The following is an 18,968-nucleotide window of genomic DNA, read 5'->3' as shown; positions in this document are numbered from 1 at the left end:
TGGGTGTGTTTTCGCAGGTGCTGTCTCTTTTTTCTGAGACAGTGTCTTTATTGGCCTGTAGCTGACAAAATGGGGTACATGATCTGACTGGTAAACACAAGGAACATTAGGACTGCACAGTTTTGTGCTGGATTTTAAGTACAGACTACCAGAAATGGAGATTTTACTTAGATTCTGGGGGTGGAATTTGTGTCCTCGTGCTTGCAAACAGAGCACCTTGCTAACTGAGGTATCCTTCAGATGCTAGGATGAAGTTTAATTTGGGATACAAGATAATCAGACATGTAGTTTTTAAAAAAGTGGATGTACTAAAAAAAAGTGGCTATATTCTGAAAACATTAACATAGACCCTGAGAGTTAAGTGTTTCCCAAATCAGCTAGGCCTCCAACAGACCAAAATATTATTCCACCAAAACCCAACTTGTTGAGTTTATAATTTACAGCTAACGGATGAGGGATTACTTACAGGTGCAGAGCAGCGACTGACTATAGAGTGGAAGAAGGATTCCTTCTCTGTAGCTGGATAGATGGAAGTGCCACACTGTCAGTGGACCTCCCACACTCCCGGTAATCTAGAGTCTCTAGAGGCTACAGAACCACATGTAACTGGGACAGAATCTCACACAGCTGAAAAGGAGATGCTTCAAGGAGAGGCGGGAATCTCAGGTGAGAGTCTAATGACACCGGCCCCAAGTCTTGTATAAAGAAACTTCAGGAGGCATTTGGTGTTAGGGTGTATAACAGGGAAGCTGAGTAAGCCATGGAAAGCAGGCCAGTAAGCAGCATTCCCGCCATGGCCTCTGTATGCTGGTATATTTGTGTTTAAATGAATAAAGCTTGCCTGAAGATCAGCGGGCAAAGCAGCCACACTCCTCAGCTATACCGGACAGGGTGGGGGGTGGGGTGGCACACACCTATAACCCTAGAACTGGGAAGACCAGAGGCAGGCATTTTTCTGTGAGTTCCAGGCTATCCTGGAATATACAAGATTAGTACAGAAACAGATACAAGTGGTGTTGGTTTACACCTTTAATCTCAGTGTTTGGGAGTCAAACACTTTTAATCCCAGCACTAGGGAGTTGGAGAGAGGAGCAATATGCTGAGCAGAGGGATGAATATAAAGGGGAAGAGAAAGGAACTCACTAGAGTGTGGAGTCTGAGGATTCGTGGATAGAAGACCTCGTCCTTTGAATCTGAACACAAGGTAGAGTTAAAAGGTCTGTCTAGTATTTGCTGCTTCGCTTTTCTGACCTTCAGCTTGGACCCCAATACCTGTCTCTGGGTTTGTATTATTCTGCTACACCTCTGCTTTGATTCCTGCTTTGAGATTCCTTCCTTGAGTTCCTTTCACAAAGGACTACATCTGTAAACTTAAATAAATCTTTTCAACTTGCTTTTGAACATAGTGATTACAATATAAAACTAAGACAGCATATTCCCAAGTGGGGGATGAACCAGGCACCTTAAACCTCACATTTGAGCCATGCATAATCTTCAGTGTGTCACATACCCTGCATTCAGAGCCCCTAACCACCATAAGGCGACTTCCTTTTAAGAAAATTTTTTTAATTTTAGAGACTTTAATGGAAAAGTTGAAAAAAAAATGGCAGAATATTCACAAATGCCATGCAGCTGGTTGATTCTTTTGTTACTACTTTGAGTAGATGTGTCAAAACTGAGACAATCAAGGCATTCCTAGTTACTGAATCCATGGTTTATTGAGATTTCCTTACCTTTTACCAATACTCTTTACCATTGTCCATTACAAAATTCTGCGATGAGCCTAATTCATACAACAGTGGTTCACATGGCTTTCCTGTAAGAACATGTCTTTTGTGTGTGTGTGTGTGTGTGTGTGTGTGTGTGTGTGTGTGTGTGCGTGTGTGTGTATAGTTTGTGCTGAGGAATCATTTCTTAAGATTTCTATGGTAAAATGAAACATTAGTTTGTTGCATCCTTCCCTCCTGTCTTTATCTGTAGTAATAGGAGCAGTGGCGTTGCGTGCCCAGCACCCCGGCATCCTGGCTAGCTTATGCCCCGAAATAACAATACACAAACTGTATTCATTTAAACACTGCTTGGCCCTTTAGCTCTAGCCCTTACTGGCTAATTCTGATATCCCGATCAACCCATCTCTAATAATCTGTTAGCATTAATCTTACCGGGAAGATTCTAGCCTACGTCCATCCTGGGTAGGAGCTTCATCGCGTGTGTCTGCCCGGGAGCGGGGCATGGCGTCTCTCTGAGGCATCTGCCCCCGAGAGGAGAGCTGTGGAGTCTGAGCTGACTTCCTCTTCCTCCCAGCATTCTGTTCTGTTTACTCCACCCACCTATGTTATAACCTATGAGGGCCAGCCAAGCAGTTTCTTTATTTTTTTAAACAATGACCTTCCTCCATCATTTATTTCAATGGAGTCACATTTGGGAAGAGCATGTGCACACTACACCTTGATGAGGCTTCCATAAGAAGTTCTTCTCTGAAGTAGATCACCTCCGTCATGCTTACAGAGAACATCAAGTTCTTCATGTTGTATATTGTTCATTTTATAAAAGCTCCCTCCAGAAATGGAAGTCTCACAGACATGGTGGCTGTCCGAAACTATTGTCTACCTAACACAGTGTCTATTGAGAGGGAATCATCTACTGAGACACTGCCTACATCAGATTGGGAGGTTGGTCTTTGGACACATCTGTGTGTGGTTTCCTTGATTATTAACTCACATAAGAGGTCCTGGTCTGCTGTAGGCAATACCATTCCTAGAGAGGAGACTCTCGGTTAGATAAATGTACCGGCAAAGCATAAGACTATGAGCAAGCTAGAGAAGGGACAAACAAACAGCACTCTTCCTTCCAGGCTTCCTTCCTCCAGGTTCCTGCCTTGAGTTCCTGGCCTGATTTCCCCAGGGATGAACTATGACTTGGAAGCCTGTGCCAAATAAACCCTTTCTTCTCTAAGCTGATTTTGTGTTGGAGTGTTTTACAACAGCACCAGAAACTGATACTGTAGCATACTCTGTTGGCAGGCACGGACAAGGGAAGGCACATTCCAGACTAGTCTGGGCTACATAACCAAACAATGAATCAAAAACTAAAACCAAAACCATAGTGATAACTACAAAATGAAAGTGTAAATCCACTCTTAGGAATACAGGTCGCTGAACAACAGTATTCTGCTGTGTCATGGTATGCCAATGCCTGTCTCTAATGTTCATTCTCTCCTCTCAGAGCCACCAAAGTCCTCCTGTTTCTTGGGCTTTCTCTAATACTAGTGCAGGTATGAGGTGAATTGATATACCATGACTTCCTTTAAAGGGACAATGAAATTGGTTTTTTGTTTGAGTGGAAAGAGTGAGAGAGGAAAGCGTCTTTTGTATACATGGATAGCCGGAAATCCCAAGACCACGTATTAAAAAGATGGCCACTCCCCTCGATACACTTGAGGTGCTAGCATATCAAGCATGACATGTTTTATTCAAAAAGCTGTGACTTTCTTATCAGTGACCTTGGACCCTAGAAGAAAGTGAGTGCGTACTTTACCAATAAGCTAGAATTAAGCAGACCAGCTGAAAACAACAGATATAATTTAATAATTGAAAAGGGGAAACTGAAACTACCAGGGTCAAGGTTCCCATGTCCAAAACGTTTCTGGAGAACATCCCACAAGGAGTGCAAAAGAGAGCAAGGGCAACTGGATTCCCAGGATTTCTTCCCTGGATCCAGGCAGCCACACCCTAGCCAAATGTGTTTTGCTGAGGTTTCCTATCTAGAGAACAACTTCCTCTAAAAGGTAGCAGAGGAAAAAGTTAAATCAGTCTCTTAGCCATTGAAAACATTCTTCATGCCTGAAGATGACATAGATGTTTTCAGAAAGAAAGAAAAGTAAGAGTCCTGGGAACAAGAGGAATACAGAAATATAAACAATCAGAAATTCTTCAGGTTGAAGGAAAAGACCAGAAACAACAACACCCTTTAGTGCAAATAAAGACCATCAGAAGGCTTGAATGTCATCTTAATACCAAGTTCCCTATTTCCACTTTTTTCCTTTATAATACACAAGGGCCTCCCAAGATGGCCCAGTGCCTACAGATGCTTGTGCCGAGATGATGGCCTGAGTTTGCCTCCCTGGGTACAGTAAAAAGAAATAATTGAATCCTAAACGTAGCCTGCTACCTCCACGTGTATATTGGGACACACATGCAAAATACATGTGCACAAAAAGGAAAATATATGTGAATGCTAAAAAGCAAATCATGATATTTTAGGTATGTTTAACACATATGCAAACGAATTAACTATAATGTATTGTAGAATAAAGAACACTAGAAAATGGCAAATGAATTTCTATTCATAAAAAGTTTTACTTTTGAAATATGATCTCAACCTATAAACCATAATGGACCGAACCTCACTATGTGACCCGGGCTGGCATGAAATTCTTGTCAAACCCTTTGCTTCCACTTCTTGAGTCCTCATATTATGGGTTTGAGGCACCACACCTAACATCAGGATTTACTTTCTGGAGAAAGGGGTCAAAAAGAAATACTGTGTAGACAACAAAATAATAAGGGCATATAACTGATTATCACTAAAACATATCAGAATGGCTGATGAGAAATGAGTGTGTTCTAAAGCTAAAACATTAAAAATAAAAACTAGAGAAAAAAGTATGAGGGGGTAAGAGTGCAAATGATAAAGAATAGAACGTCACAACAGATACATTAGCTATTAATGGATCAAACACTGCAAATAAAGGATAAATATTTTCTGAACAGATAAAGAAGCAAGAACAATAATACCTTATAAGTAAGATAGAGAGATTAAGAAGTGTATGTGAGGGCTGGGAGGATGGCACAGCAGTTAGCATCAATGTCTGCTCTTCCAGAGGACCCGGGTTCAATTCCCAGCACCCACATGGCAGCTCACATCTGTCTGTCACTACAATTCCAGGGGACCTGGCACCCTCACACAGGCCAATATCATGCAGGCCAAACACTAACACACGTAAAATAAAAATAAGTAATTCTCTTTAAAGTAGAAGAAAAGGATGCTGGCAACAGTTGTGAACCTGTCACTGCCTTTTGAATCATTTACTGCTAGTTGCTGGGAACAGTTTCTGTTCTCAGTTTAGGTTAGTCTACTTAGATTGTTGGTTTGCAAGTCTGCTGTTTGAGCACTTAGTCCCCAGTAGGCGGCACTGTTGGAGGACTGTGGGGAGCATCCCAGGCCTGTAGCATGAGGGCAGGGCCTTTGAAGGCTGTTACACTTACCACTCACTGATTCTGATCTATAAGCTTTGCATCCTGTCCATTGCCACATGAGGAGTCTCCACCATGTGCCGCGGTCCCCATTAACAGCACCGTGATGGCATTGGTGACACTTTTCCTGGGAAGGGAACCCATGTCAGACCAAATTGTGGGTAAGGAGTTTACAGAAACAAGGTGATTCTAAAGCACTTGCATCACAAAAAGCCCACTCTCTCACGGTTGAGGACCCACGGAATCTGCATCTATCTGAATCTCTGGAGGTGGTGGATGACTACAAAGCAGCATCATTCTCCAGACCCAACAGAGCTGATGCACATAGGACCTCACATAGACTGTGACATCTCTCACGAGATCTGCAGGAGCTCAAGCCAGATAAAATCCCAGCATGGAGGAGGGGATGTGGTCACAAAGCCCTACATCTAGGCAAGTAGCTATTTGTGATTGATAGCTGCTTGGAGAATTAAAACACTTTTCTCAATGGAGTGATACTAAGTATAGCAAACACACCCTAGAACAGGCCCCATGCCCAGGAGTTTCCAGTATAAATAGGACTCCATGGTTTTGTTTTTGACTTATCAACAGACTGTTTTGTTTGTATTAAGCAAGAGCAAGATCATAATGTTAAGTTGGGAAAAGTTAGGGAAGGGAGAAAATATGATAAAAATGAATGAAAAATTTAAATATAAGGAAAAATGAAAAGTAAAATATATATGTTGAGGGGGGCTGAGGGGATGGCTCTCGCAAAAGACCTGAATTCAGTTCCCAGATTTCAAATGGTGACTCACAATGGCCTGTTATCTAGTTCCAATCAAACTGACACCATCTTATGACCTATGTGGGCAAATCCACAAAGACACACGGAGATAAAATACCCATACACATAAAATTAAAATAAACAAAACCTGAAATAATATGATACAACTATTGATTTTGATAGTGTGCTTAGTCATAGTACCTGAATTCAGTTTGCAGTAACTACTAACAGCCATATGTAATGTGAGGCCACCCTGGGCTATTTAGTTCATGTTTATTAGCCCATGTTACATAGCAAGACATACATGCACACACACGCGCACAAACACACACACATACGTTCTCCACATATCTGTACATTTAATATATTTACTTCACTATTAGTGGGACTCTATATCATAAGCATTGTTGCCATCCATATTGTACAAGAAACGAAAGGCCCAGAGAGGATGAATAAGTAGCTCCCAAGTCACAGAGCAACTAAGATGTTACCCATGATTTATTCATGCCTCTTAGTCTTCCTGATCATTGTGGGGTCAGGAGGCACCCTGGGCACTCAGTGTGTAACCATATGAAGCAGGCATTAGATACAGGAAACTGAGAAACACCCAAGATGGCAGATTCATGGCTCATGTTCTAGGGTCTGGCAAGTACTCGCTGTCCTCTCTATGATTTGGAAAAGGATCAGAAAGTCAAGGCAGGGGATCCCAGGTGGGCCAGATACTGGTTGTCAGACTTTATTCACTGGAAGAAAGATAAAAGAAAGATGAAAGAGAAATATGAGTGTGTGAGGAGAAAGTACGCAGACACTTGTTTGTCTGCCTCCCTAATTTCCTGCGGTGGACCAGAACAAAATCTACCTGTGATTGGAAAAGTTGCCCCAGCCTGAAAAGAACAGAATATCTTCTTGCCAGTATCTCTCAACATCTAGTAGTCGAAGATGTGAATGACGCTTCACAGAAAAAGTTCCTGTGGGGCCCAGCAGTGAGGACAGGAAGGACCATGAGCAGAAGGGGAGAAGAGTCAGGGCTATGAGAACAAGACACCCAGTCACTGTGAGGAGCTGCTCTGATATGTTTCTTGGCAAATGTTGTCATGTTATCCACATTAGGCACATGATGCATGAAATTGATGTCACGAAGCTCCTGAAACCACAGCTGGAGCCAAGAATTCATACATTCTGGGTAGAGACTAAGTCTCCACCCATCTAGACTTGTTTTTGTGGAGATAGGAACCACAGGCAAGCCCTAAGCCTTGTGCTCGCTCCTTGCTTTCTATGCTAGAGGGCTTCCTAAAGCTAGATGGACACCCTGGGAGTCAAAGAATCTTAGAGGACCTACTCTGTTGGGATCATCTCCTTTGCTTGGCCAGAAGGGACTGGCAGTACAGCCTGCTGCTGTCCCCTCTGTTCAGCATCCCTGGGGCCTTTCTCAGGCCTGACTAACCCCTCATTCTTACCTTCCAGGTTTAAGGTCTGAGGATTCTGCCTCCTCCCCAGGCTGAAGCTGTCCATCTCCTACTGCAGTTGGCTTCGGGGCCCTTCCCAACACCGACAAGCACAACCCGTTCTCTCCCGATCGTCCCAAGTAGGCTGAGTTGCCCATTCTTACTTAAAAGGCTTCATTGTTGATCAGGCCTGAAACATGAGCAAGAAAGAAACTTCCAGATGGCTAGACTCACCATGACTGGTGTACAGTTTTATCATCTTCTCTTTCCATTCAGCGTAATTCTGGGAAGCCTCTCCTGGCTGTGGCTCCTTGCTTTCTTCGCTGACAGCTGGTGCACTGCACCATATGAGCTGAGGTATAACCAAGATCTGAGCCAGATGTCCGGACACCATTGTCTCCATTGTGCTGAAGGAAAAAGACTAAAAAGACCTAGGATTTGAGTATGATGGCAGTTGACAGTGAAGCTATTAGGCATAAGGTGAGCTCTTGGCAGGACAAACAGACCACAAAAGAAAGGCCATAGAACAATGGGTAGGCAGTTAAGGTCCTGATGTGCCATTAAGATAATGGGGGTGGCCTACCTGGGGTCAAGAGAAAAGGAAAATGGCAGTGGGAGACTCTGGAAGGGCCAGCTCAGGACCTTCCAAACAGGATGTGACCAACAATGGGGGATGGTGGTCCTTATTATCTTGTAGCGACGTAAACGAATGCAGACAGTTTGTAAAAATATATATAGTTTTAATGTAGAAATAGACTTACAGAACCACCGTTCCCGCGGAGACCAGGAAAGTAGAAGAGACAGCTCGGAGCACGCTCGCCAAATTTATAGGCAGACATTAGCCCGAGGCGAACACGCCCCCTAAGGGGCGGGACTTATCCCTACATCTCCCCTTTTTGTCTAAATAAGACAGAACTAAACCAAATACAACTACATACAATAACAACAAATAATAAATATAACAAACAATATTGAGAACAAAAGCTTTGCTAAACATTCTATCTCAAGGAGTCCAAATAATGTAAAGAGTAACTACAATTATATAATCTTCAACTCAGTCAAAGATCTGAGAAGGGAATAAACACTACTCAACAAACGAGATATATCCAAAATGTGCAACAATTGACAGAGACAACTGACGACCTGGGCAATCACCCAAAGTCTCATTTGCAATGTTGAGTCAACCAATTTTGGCTAAGGCCTAACATAACTGACATACCATTATTAAAGGCAAGGAACTTTTCAAAACTATCTTACCCTGTCTTGGCAGGATATGACAGTCCTGTTTTATCTTTTGATGCACGCTCTGTATCTGTGTCAGTGGTTGAGGTATAGGCATTTCTTTGCCCAAAGGCCAGTTCTGCCAAATAGAAAGGCTCCAGGTGGAGTGTCTTTGGTGCTCAACATTCTCTCGGGAATGGAGTGGTGTTGCCAGGAGCAATTGTGTCTCACTATCACGAAACTCTGAGTTAGATTAAAGGCCATTTTCTACAGCTCTTTGAAGAGGTTGAAGATTATATATCTATACTGAGTATAATCTCTATATATCTAAAGAACCTGATTAGTCTGATTATAAATGACAAACTTAGATGACTATTTATCTATATAATTCTCAATATCTATCTAACTTAAAGACAAAGACAATAAACTGTGTAACAAATGAGGATAATGACCTCCAAATATAAACACTGTACAAATATACATTGCAATATGGTAAATATATATCAATGCACAAACATTATATAAGTATCTTAATCAGAGGTAGAAATGTACATTGCAATATGGTAAATGTATACAATATATATATATCAATACAATATATGTCAATACATAAAAATGTTTTAAACAGACATAGAAACATGCATGCATACAATAGTCAATATAATTTAACTTTGTTTCAATATACAATAATTGATACCAATATATTTGTCTAAAAGCAGTAACTCAAAATTATAAATCTATAATCCCATCATTCCCTCTTTTTTTTTTCAAAATGATCCCCGAGCTTATAAAATTCCTCCCCCAACCTCCCAACCCCTAAATGATGTCCCTAAACCCAGGGGTAATCTTTACTGGGAGAGGGGACGTCGTCCTCTAGAATTACTTACAGCTGTCATGGGGGCGACGTTCTTTCTGGGGGATCCTGTGAAAGTAAAATGATGGTTAAATTTCAAGATCAATGTCTTTTAAAATTGCAAATAGTCTCTGAGTATTTTGTGGAGGTCTGGCCAGAATGTTGTACAAGATGTGCACCATTTCAGCGAACCAAGTTGGGATCGTCTTGTGCAGCTGGTATCCAAAACAGGTCTTGTAGTAGCGCTATCAGTATCATGACGTCATCTCAACCAGGTAGAGTTGTTGTTGTGGGGCCCCATCTTCTTCCTGGAAACTTCAAATGTCACTTCGGGAAAAACTCATTGTTCGTTGTGAAAAACTTAAGCATTAATCATATAGACATATATATACATACATATATATATATATATATTCAATAAAAGGCATGATATATATATTCAATGAAAAGTATGATAGATATGAAGAAAAGCAAGGATGTTTTCTAAACTCATATTTCTTTCTGTCCCATATCATGGCTCTTGACATGAGACAGAAACTCCAGAAACTCTGGGTTTTTCTCTTACTAACAGGCTTGGAATTGGAGAGGGACTGAGCCAGAGTCCAACTTCAAAACCAGCTCTATATATTTATAAAGAAATGTTTAGTAAGATATATAAATAAAAATTAATACTTACAAAATGTGTCCATCCATCAGTAATTAAATATTCAGGGTCCCTCAATTTCTTTGAAGATGAGTATTTTCCTGTGGAGATAAGAAAAGAAACCTGCCTCCAACCTATCTGTATTTCTTACCATCAGTATGTTCGCCATCCTTATGAAAGAATTGTTATTTATCTGTTCCAAGTGGCTTCTCTTCTTCAAACCGAACCTTTATTAATTTTGATGGTATCCACAATTTTTCCTCACCTGTGGAGATAAGAGCAAAACCCCTTCCCCAACGTAGCACATATCCTGGCTTCCATTGTGAGGTCAGCACATCCTTGAAATAAACTGGTTGATTTAGTTCAGTAGACTTTTCCATTATCCAATGTCTTTCTGCAGCCGTTGTTCCCTTCTCATTAGCGTTGAGAAAATTCAAGGTTAACAAAGCATTATGTAGCCTATTTCTGGGGGTGTTTTCCACCCCTTTCTGTTTGTTCAACATATCTTTTATAGTTCGATTTGATCTTTCTATGACTGCTTGACCTGTAGGATTGTATGGTATACCTGTAACATGCTTGATATTGTAATAATCAAAAAACCGTTTCATTTTCCTAGAAACATAAGCAGGACCATTGTCCGTTTTTATTTGTGTAGGTATACCCATGATAGCCATGATTTCTAATAAATGAGTGATTACTGAATCAGCTTTTTCTGAACTTAAAGCAGTTGCCCACTGAAAGCCTGAATAAGTGTCAATGGTGTGATGAACATATTTTAATTTGCCAAATTCTGCAAAGTGGAACACATCCATCTGTCAGATTTCATTCCTTTGGGTGCCCTTTGGATTAGCCCCTGCAGGCAGTGGCGTTTGGTTATAGAAAGAGCAAGTAGGGCATTTCTTTACAATCTCCTTAGCTTGTTGCCATGTAATTGAAAACTCTTTCTTCAAACCTTTGCTATTAACATGATGTTTTTTATGAAATTCAGAGGCGTGTAGCACACTACCAATCAGTAATTGATCAATTTCTGCATTACCTTGTGCTAGAGGACCTGGCAGACCCGTATGGGATCGGATGTGTGTTATATACATAGGGCAAAGCCTGTTCCTGATCAAATCTTGAACCTGGAGAAACAATGAGGTTAGTTCAGTATCATCAGGTATAAATTCAGCAGTTTCAATATGTAAAATAACTCTTTCTGCGTATTGTGAATCTGTAACTATATTAATAGGTTCTTTAAAATCCCTTAGCACCATAAGAATGGCATATAATTCTGCCTTCTGGACAGAATTATACGGACTTTGTTCCACCTTATCCAAGTCTTCTGATTTGTAACCTGCCTTCCCTGATTTATTGGCATCAGTATAGAATGTACGGGCTCCAGTTATTGGAGCATCACGGATGATTCGAGGAAGAATCCAAGAAGTTGTCTTTATGAAGTTAAGCCGCTTGCTTTTTGGATAGTTGTTATTAATGTCTCCCAAAAAATTAGCACAAGCTCTTTGCCATGGTTCATTATCTTCCCATAATTTCTTTAGTTCATCAGCAGTGAAGGGCACTATAATTTCTGCTGGGTCTATGCCTGCTAGTTGACGAAGTCTCAGCTTGCCTTTTATAATTAACTCAGAGACTTTTTCCACATAAGTTTTCAGTTTCTTACTTGGTTTATGTGGTAAAAAGATCCATTCCAAAATAATATCATCTCTCTGCATTAAAATTCCTGTAGGAGAAATTTTTGATGGTAGTATGACAAGAATACAATCGAGCTCTGGATTCACCCTGTCCACATGTGCCTGTTGTAATTTTTCCTCAATCATTGTCAGTTCCTTTTCTGCTTCAGCTGTTAATTCTCTGGGACTGTTTAAATCTTTATCACCATCCAAGGTTTTGTTCAAATGAATTATTAGATCAGGTGTTAATCCAATAGCTGGTCGTAGACTGGAAATGTCTCCTAACAGTCTTTGAAAGTCATTAAGAGTCCGTAGGCGATCTCTCCTAATTTGTGCTTTTTGTGTCTTAATTTTTTGCAAACCTATTTTATAACCTAAATAATTAACAGAATCTCCCTTCTGAATCTTTTCAGGAGCGATTTGCAATCCCCATTTAGGTAAAAGTATCTTTATTTCTTCAAACAGTCTGTTCAATGTTTGAATCGGATAACAAGATGTCGTCCATGTAATGGTATACTATAGATTTGGGAAATTTCTTGCGTATTATTTGCGATGGTTGGTTCACAAAATATTGGCACAGGGAGGGGCTATTTAACATACCCTGGGGGAGAACGGTCCAGTGGTACCTCCTCGAAGGTTGAGAATTGTTATAAGTAGGCACTGTGAAGGCAAATTTTTCTCTATCTTCTTTTTGTAAAGGTATAGTGAAAAAACAATCCTTTAAATCAATAACTATGAGAGGCCATCCTTTTGGTAATAAAGAGGGCAAAGGAATTCCAGATTGCAGAGGGCCCATAGGTTGAATAACCTTGTTGATGGCCCTGAGATCTGTCACCATTCTCCATTTACCTGATTTTTTCTTAACCACAAATACAGGAGAATTCCAAGGGCTGGTAGATTCTTCTATATGTCCAGCATCTAATTGTTCTTGTACCAGCTGTTCTAAAGCCTGTAACTTTTCCTCAGCTAAAGGCCATTGCTTTGTCCATATTGGTTTCTCAGTCAACCATTTTAGAGGCAAGGCTGTTGGTATCTCTGAAGGGACATCAATTGCTTGTTCTTGTACAGCCCGAATGGCCGGTTTTCTCCGTTTGTAATATCTTTTAATATTATTCTCAGAACTATAGGCTCTAGAAGTAGCAGGAATGTTAATTTCGGTATTCCATTGTTGTAATAGGTCACGACCCCATAAATTCATTGCAATATTGGCTACATATGGCTTTAATTTTCCTATTTGTCCCTCTGGCCCTATACATTCAACCCATCTCGTGCTCTGCCTTACTCGAGATAGGGTTCGAATTCCCAGGAGCTGAACATTTACATTCTGAAGAGGCCAATACGGATGCCAAGATTCTGGGGTAATGATACTTACATCAGCACCTGTGTCCAGCAGGCCAGTAATAAAAATGCCATTTACACACACTCTCAGTTTAGGTCTTTGATCATTTATAGAAGTTTGCCAAAACACACGTAACTTATCTTTCTGATCATTATTGCTTGTAACAGTAGGCATGGGGCTTCCTAATTGTCCTGATGAGGCACGTTCTCTGCAGAAACTGGATATGACTGAACCATGTTTGCCATGGGGGCCTGTGAGGCCCCCCCTCTCATGTTTCCCGACTGTATCAGGTTGCCTTGTCTATCTCTTGTAGACCTGCATTCATTCGTCCAATGTCTGCCTTTTCCACATCTTCTACATAAACCTGAAGGCTGAGTCCTCCTATTTCTGTTATTTCTAGAAGATGCATTATTATTATTATTATTTCTGAAAGATGCATTATTATTATTATTTCTGAAAATCCATTGTCTACAATTCCTTTTCATATGACCCATTTTGCCACAATTAAAACATTTGGTATTCTGGTGTCTCCTTTTACCATTGGAAATTGCTTCTTCTACCCATGCTTCAGTGCCATAATCAAATGTATCAACATTGAGTGTATGCAAGACCCATTCTTCCAAAGGCGCTGATCTGAGCTTTAAAGGCCCCAAAATCCTTTTGCATTCCACATTTGCATTTTCATAAGCCAAAGACTCAATCATTATACGTCTTGCTTCTGGGTCAGATATCCCTATTTGTACAGCCTTAGTTAATCTTTGTAAAAAGTCACTAAAGGGTTCTTTCTGACCCTGTTTAACTCTGACAAATGATTCTATTCTCTGTCCTGGGTCTTGTACCCTGTCCCAAGCCCTTAAGGCTGCTGTAGTACACATGGAGAGTGTGTTTTCATCCAAATTAGCTTGTTCCTGAGGGTCGGAAAAGAGCCCTTCACCTATAATTTTATCTAGGGAAATGTCAATTCCCTTTGCTTTTTCCTGCTGTTCTAAGAGTTTAGCCTCTTGCCTGAATAAGCATTGCCATTTCAATTGTGGTCCACTCTCAAGTACTGCAGAGCCCACCTGGAGCCAGTCCAAGGGGGTTGCTCTGTTTGTCTTGGCCCAAGATCTTAGCATCTCTTTAACAAAAGAGGCTTGCATCCCAAAAGTCATGACAGCCTGTTTAATTTCCTTGAGGTCATTCATACGGACAGGCTCCCATGTATCCTCCTTGATGACCCTAGGGTTTCTAGAACCAACCACCTTCTCTGTTGTTATTACTGGAAAGGCAGGTAGAGCTGTCGGTAGAGCTTTGTGGAAATTGTCCCGGAGAGATTTACCCACAGATGTAGTTAAAATTTGCCCTTCTACCCTTTGCTCTTTTTCATCAGAATTTAGAAATTCCTCAATCTTTTCAATTCTATTCACTATTGCCTTCTGCAATGTCTGAATCTCCTGTCCAGAATTATGTTCCAAAGCCTTCATTGAGGATTCTAAAGTATGAAGTTTGTCCGTTAGAGATAACATCTTATCTTTGGACATAATTTTTATGGCATAAACCGTGCCTTCTTGTATTGACAATCTTTCCATGAATTTGTCATAAGCTTTAGACAAAATCCGATTGTCACATTCAGCAGTTTTGATTCTCTCAGTTAATGTTTCATTTCCTACAGAAAGGGACTGAATCTTATTGTCCAAATCAGCTGTTCCCTCTTCCATAGTAATGAATTTCTCCTTAATATCAGCCACTAATGTTTCAGTTCCTACAGAGAGGGACTGAACCTTACGATCCAGATCAGCTGTTCCTTCTTCCATAGTAATGAATTTCTCCTTAACATCAGCCTGGAGAACCTCAAACTGATTCTTGAGAAGATTGTTATCAGCCTGGAGAACTTCAAACCGATTCTCGAGAAGATTGTTATCAGTCTGGAGAACTCCAAACTGATTCTTGAGAAGATTGTTATCAGTCTGGAGAACTTCAAACTGATTCTTGAGAAGATTGTTATTGGTCTGGAGAACTTCAAACTGATTCTTGAGAAGATTGTTATCATTCTCAATTGTTTTTAAGCGTTCTATCTCTGCCTTAAGAATCCTGGATTCATCTCGTAAAGACTTTATCATATTTCTATTATCAAACCATTTGGTGCCAATGAAAACTACGAATCCCAGAAGGATCCATAGAGGTGGTGTGATAGACACCTCTTGTAAAATCTCCCACATGGTACAATTAAAAAAACTGTTAAATTCTTGAACAGTAATGTGTTCAGACATTTTATTTATAAAAGAAAAAATTTTTTACCTGCAATGATCAGTTCCTGCCAGTTGTTGGTCTCTGTGTTTTTGGAGCCTTTCCTAGAACTAGCTCTTGTAGACCAGGCTGGCCTCGAACTCCCAGAGATCCGCCTGTCTCTGCCTCCCTAGTGCTGGGATTAAAGGCGTGCGCCACCATCGCCCGGCCAAGTCACTTTGTGTCAGACCAAATCTGCCGCTGTGGCAGCTTTTGTTGCAAAACCGCAGGTACTTAAGTTTCCGCTAATTTAGGCAGTGGGGTTCCGCTGTAAAACTTAGCCAAGGCAGGCAGAATGGGCCTGTGTGGCCGAGTATGTCTCGGACTCGGCACTGGGGCCGGAGTCACGAACTGAAAAACAGCACCCAGGAGGGTGCTGTATTAGCTAGCGGGCTACCCGCTTGAGTCGGGGGCAAAATAGCCCGACGTTGGACGCCAAAATGTAGCGATGTAAACGAATGCAGACAGTTTGTAAAAATATATATAGTTTTAATGTAGAAATAGACTTACAGAACCACCGTTCCCGCAGAGACCAGGAAAGTAGAAGAGACAGCTCGGAGCACGCTCGCCAAATTTATAGGCAGACATTAGCCCGAGGCGAACACGCCCCCTAAGGGGCGGGACTTATCCCTACATTATCTGGATCAGATTAAAACAGCCTCAAGACTTTTTCTGAAGGGTGGCATGCAGAGTTCTCAAACCCTCCCCCAGTAAACTTTCAACTTAGGTTTGTCTTTTTTTTCTTTCTCTCTCTCTCTCTCTCTCTCTCTCTCTCTCTCTCTCTCTCTCTCATTCTTCCTTTCTTTCTCTCTTTCTTTCTTTTTTCCTTCCTTTCTTCCTTTCCTTCCTTCCTGCTTCACCAACTGCAGTGTTGACTGTGTGACGTGACATCTGTCATTATCCCAGACGAGAGCTACATGTCCTATGGGACTAGGCTTCTTGGAGGACAATGGCAAATGGCCCTGTATTAGCCACCACTGAGGCATAGACGGTTTTCTCGATTAGCTGGCTTTGTGAGATATGGACTTCGCACAATTTCTTTTATAATAATGATATTCTATATATTTACCATTATCTCTTCAGTAACAACTCTGGGATAGGGACACACAATATGGGGATGTACAATACTACAGCAGAACCTTTGTCATACACAGGGTGTATGATAACCTAGGGAATAGATGGGTTAATGTTGATAGACAAAGACTGTTATGTTATACTTTGAAGTTTATGGATAGGCTTGCTAGATCCCAACCCCCATTTCTCTGCTGCATAACAACGTACTAAAATGTGTATTTCAACAGGTGCAGAGAACTGATTAGGTATATTTGGTCACTAGATGAAAGAAAGGTTTAGGAAGTGGAAGGGCCATGATAGCGATAATGAGACAGAAACTTTCTATTCATAAGATGAAACCACTTGCCTGAGGTTTACATTCCCAAGAAAAAGATTTCCTCTTCTAAGGATGCTTTATGTCTAACACCTGTTCTGGGTAATATACTTAAATATCGATGATGTGACTAAAAGAAGCTTTCATACTGTGCCAACCAATGATACATGACCTTCTGATTTGTTCTTTGTCTGAATACTATATAATAAAAACATGAAATCAGTAAAATTGCAGCAGATCCCAAGCACTCTCTTGTGTGTTGTGTCTGTCTGTCTGTCATTCACTGAACTTGTGCCTTTCTGTTACCAAGACACTGCTTCTCCCATGGTCTGAGTGGTTCCCCTGGGCCGATCCGTGGCACCTTCCTTCCTTCCTTCCTTCCTTCCTTCCTTCCTTCCTTCCTTCCTTTTTGTTTATCTGAGTTTCTCTGTGTACCCATGGCTGTCCAGGACCATTTCTCTATAAACAAGACTGACCAAGAACTCAGAGATTCATTTGCTTCTGCCTCCAGAGTACCAGGATTAAAGGCATGCAGAACCATACCTGAAAAACTTCAGCTGTTTCTTAACTGCTTTACATATTCTTGCATCTTATACACCTACTTATAACAGATTGAATTCTAGGTAATCTAAATTTCTTAGAAAAGCACACACTTTTCCTAGAAGTATCCACTTTAGGGGGAGGACAAAGGAGAGATGGACAGTGAGAAGAGAAATTTAGGCCCTCTGCCCACTAGAATCTGGGTTGCCGCATCGCAACATTGCCAGGTTGCTTTGCCTCCTTAATTGTTCTGCTTACACTTTGAGTACTTGACCAACTACTGCATCCTATCAGAATTCTTCTCTTTTGAAAACAAGAAGGATCATATGAACAAATGAATGAAAGAGAGACAGAAAGAAGAAAGGAAAGAAGAGAGAAAGGAAGAGACTCCTGCTAAGATCAAGACCAGAGAAAAAGAGAGATCCTCTCCACTTAATAAGAAAAACCAGTGAGGTAACTGGAAGTAGGATTCAGGAGGCCGGAATTAGGTTGGGTAGTATCACCCAAAGGTTGGCAAAGCAGCCAACCCCTAGAGTGACTTTTACCTCTACCAAGTGTTCATACTCAAAGGGCGAAGTCCTGTCACCACGAATCCTCAGACTCCACACTCCAGTGAGTGCCTGTCTCTTCTCATTTATATTCCTCACTCTGCTCAGAATATTACTCCTGTCTCTAACTCAAAGTGATGGGTTAAAAGTGTGTGATCACAAACACTGAGATTAAAGGTGTAAACCACCACCACCAGGATCTGTTTCTGGATCAATCTTGTATAGCCCAGGATAGTCTGGAACTCACAGAGATTTGCCTGCCTCTGTCTTCCAAGTCCTGGGATTAAAGGGGTGTGCGACCACCCCCTTGTCCTGTATAGCCGACGAGTGTGGCTGCTTTGCCCGCTGATCTTCAGGCAAGCTTTATTCATTTAAAAACAAATATACCAGTATACAGAGGCCATGGCAGGAATGCTGCTTACTGCCTTGCTTTCCATGACTTACTCAGCTTCCCTGTTATACACTCTACCACCACCTGCCTGCTGAAGTTTCTTTATACAAGACTTGGGGCCAGTGTCATTAGACTCTCACCTGAGATTCCAGCCTCTCCTTGAAGCATCTCCTTTTCAGCTGTGTGAGATTCTGTCCCAGTTACATGTAGTTCTGTAGCCTCTCTAGACTCTAGAGTACCAAGAGTGTAGAAGGTCGATTGACAGGCAGGCACTTCCATCTATCCAGCTACAGAGAAGGACTCCTTCTTCCATGCCACAGTCAGTCGCTGCTCTGCACCTGTAAGTAATCCCTCATCCATTAGCTGTAAGTTTTAAACTCTTTGGCTCACCAAGTTGGGTTTTGGTGGAATAATACCTTGGTCTGTTGGAGGCCTAGCTGATTTGGGAAACACTTAACTCTCAGGGTCTAAGTCAATGTTTTCAGACTACACCCACCGTCTTTTTTAGTACATCCACTTTTTAAAAAAAAACTACATTTCTGATTATCTTGTATCCCAGCTACACACTTCATCCTAGATCTGAGGGGATAGCTCAGTTAGCAAGGTGCTTGCTTTGCTAGCACGAGGACACAAATTCAACCGCCAGAA

The sequence above is a fragment of the Microtus pennsylvanicus genome, chromosome X (genome assembly GCF_037038515.1).
Source record: "Microtus pennsylvanicus isolate mMicPen1 chromosome X, mMicPen1.hap1, whole genome shotgun sequence".
NCBI lineage: Eukaryota > Metazoa > Chordata > Mammalia > Rodentia > Cricetidae > Microtus > Microtus pennsylvanicus.
This window is presented reverse-complemented; position numbering follows the sequence as displayed.